General features: G+C 33.5%; 1 protein-coding gene across 1 annotated transcript in view; it reads right to left on the reverse strand.

The window, feature by feature from the left end:
- LOC137641091 (uncharacterized protein PF3D7_1120600-like) overlaps window positions 1-2500 on the reverse strand; it is a 3834-nt gene that overhangs the window by 724 nt on the left and 610 nt on the right. The gene's annotated exons all lie outside the window — the stretch shown is intronic.

Consider the following 2500-nt stretch of genomic DNA (forward strand, 5'->3'; position numbering starts at 1 on the left):
CCATTGGATCTTGAGCATGTGGCCATTACCTTAAATGCTGCTTTTTACCTTAGATTACCTAAAAACTTTTCCATTTCCTTGAAATTGAAGCTATTAAACCCGAAATTACCCTAGAATTAGCGACCCAGGATTTAATCTTGAGCATGTGGCCATTACCTTAAATGCTGCTTTTTTTTTACCTTATATTACCTTAAAACTTTCCAATTTCCTTAAAACTAAAGCTATTAAACCCGAAATTACCCTAGAATTACGTTACAATTACCTTGAAACCATGAAAATTACCTCGACCTAAGGTAATTACCTTGAAAGTTCAAACCCTGATTGAGTGAGAGGTTATGGAGTCAAAGGTGACCTTTAGTGTAACCCCCCCCCCCCTCCCTCTCTCTCTCTCTCTCTCTCTCTCTCTCTCTCTCTCTCTCTCTCTCTCTCTCTGTTTATCCCTTTTTCGCATTATATTCAGGTCCCCACAAGACTCACGTACATACACACAACAAAACACTAGATATGTAAACATTTCCACTTAATCAGATTGGAAATTAGAATCTAATACTTGTATTATTATTATTATTATTATTATTATTATTATTATTATTATTATTATTATTATTATTATTATTATTATTATTATTAGACATCTGAAATTATCCATGTCATTTTTCACTCAAAAATGCTTATTCGGTAAATCATTTACATATTATAAAATCAACTATAGTATGCCTATGTTTTCCTTGGCTTTATTCATTCCTATCAGATCTTTACTTACTTTACTTTAAGGAATGTTTTTCTGGTCCTTTACAGAAGAGGAATCCTACTCTCTACAGGACCTTTACAGTCATTCTATCGTATACATTCCAAGGTATTCAGTATTTCACAACGCATATTGCTCGTTTACTGTCCGGTCCAAATTAGCAAAGCACTTTTAGAACAAGAAAGTCTTCAGTTTCCTCCTAAAAGCCTTAATTTCTTCAGAGATTAAGACCATGTAGGAGAAGGACCCTCTCCAAGAGGTCCTAGATAAGTCCTCACGTTTCTACAATCGACTCTTTCTTGTGGAGAAGACATCTGGAGGCTGGAGCCCGATCATAGACATGTCAGCCTTGAATTAGTTTGTCCAACAAACTCCATTTAATCTAGTGGGAGCTTATTGTATAGTCTCGAGGCCACATGTTTAAAGGCTCTACACTGTTTAAAAAACCGTAATTTTCATTGGAAATTCTTCGTAAAAATATACTGTCCTCAGCCTTATTTCAGTAAAATACAGGCGACCGTAATTTCTACCGTACTTTGTTATTATCTTTTACGGGTTGGTGACCGTAATATCACTCCTTAACGTCAATATGTCCGTTTTTAAAACGGTAAATGCCTGGCAACATTTATTCCAGGATTTTTACTGTTATTTTAAGGCAAATATTTAAGTGTAGAGTTTACAGTAGACATATATCTAGGTTCCAATCATTTTAAATAATCTGTATCAATCATATATCTGGGTAGTATATCAACTGCATTGAAAATATAAGTAAATATTTCTTCCAAATTTAAAACAATAATTAACACTGAGAAATCACCTAACCCCATAATAGCTAAACCTTCATTATGTATACGACAGTAACTGATGTTATTCGAGTACCAATCCTTAAGAGGGACATCTTCATAAGACATTATGAAATTATAACTTGATTTTAATCAGATAGTCCCAATTTCTCCTCATCATTGTAATCTTCATTATATAAGCCATCTAGTAACACAAGTGTTTATAAACATTATCAATCTATGGGTAGTGACATAGCCTCTGTGCCATGGTCTTCCACTGTCTTGGCTTAGAGCTCTCTTGCTTGAGGGTACACTCGGGCACACTATTCTATCTTGTTTCTCTTCCTCTTGTTTAGTTAAGGCTTTTATAGTTTGTATATGAAATATTTATTTTAATGTTGTTACTGTCCTTAAAATATTTTATTTTTCCTTGTTTCCTTTCCTCACTGAGCTATTTTCCCTGTTGGAGCCCCTGGGCTTATAGCATCCTGCTTTTCCAACAAGGGTTGTAGCTTAGCAAGTAATAATAATAATAATAATAATAATAATAATAATAATAATAATCCTTAAGAGGGACGTTTTCATTAGACATTATAAAATCATAACTCCATCTTAATCAGATATCTACAATTTCTCCTCATCATTATCATCTTCATTACACAACCCATCAAATAATCACACAAGCGTTTATAAACATTGTCAATCTATGGGTACAGATAGCGATATAAGCCACAGATAATCATTCGTAACAGCACCAAGCCATGATGATTCTCAAGAAAAATAAAATATGTATTCTCACCATTCCCAGCCAGTTCCCACAATCCCTAATCTTTGTGGTGTTTATCGCCTCTTTGCTACTACGCTATCTCCTCTCCGATATGGACATTTCGATCAGAGTTGCCAGGTTTTCTATTATTATTATTATTATTATTATTATTATTATTATTATTATTATTATTATTATTATCCA

The sequence above is a fragment of the Palaemon carinicauda genome, chromosome 5, assembly GCF_036898095.1.
Source record: "Palaemon carinicauda isolate YSFRI2023 chromosome 5, ASM3689809v2, whole genome shotgun sequence".
Lineage (NCBI taxonomy): Eukaryota > Metazoa > Arthropoda > Malacostraca > Decapoda > Palaemonidae > Palaemon > Palaemon carinicauda.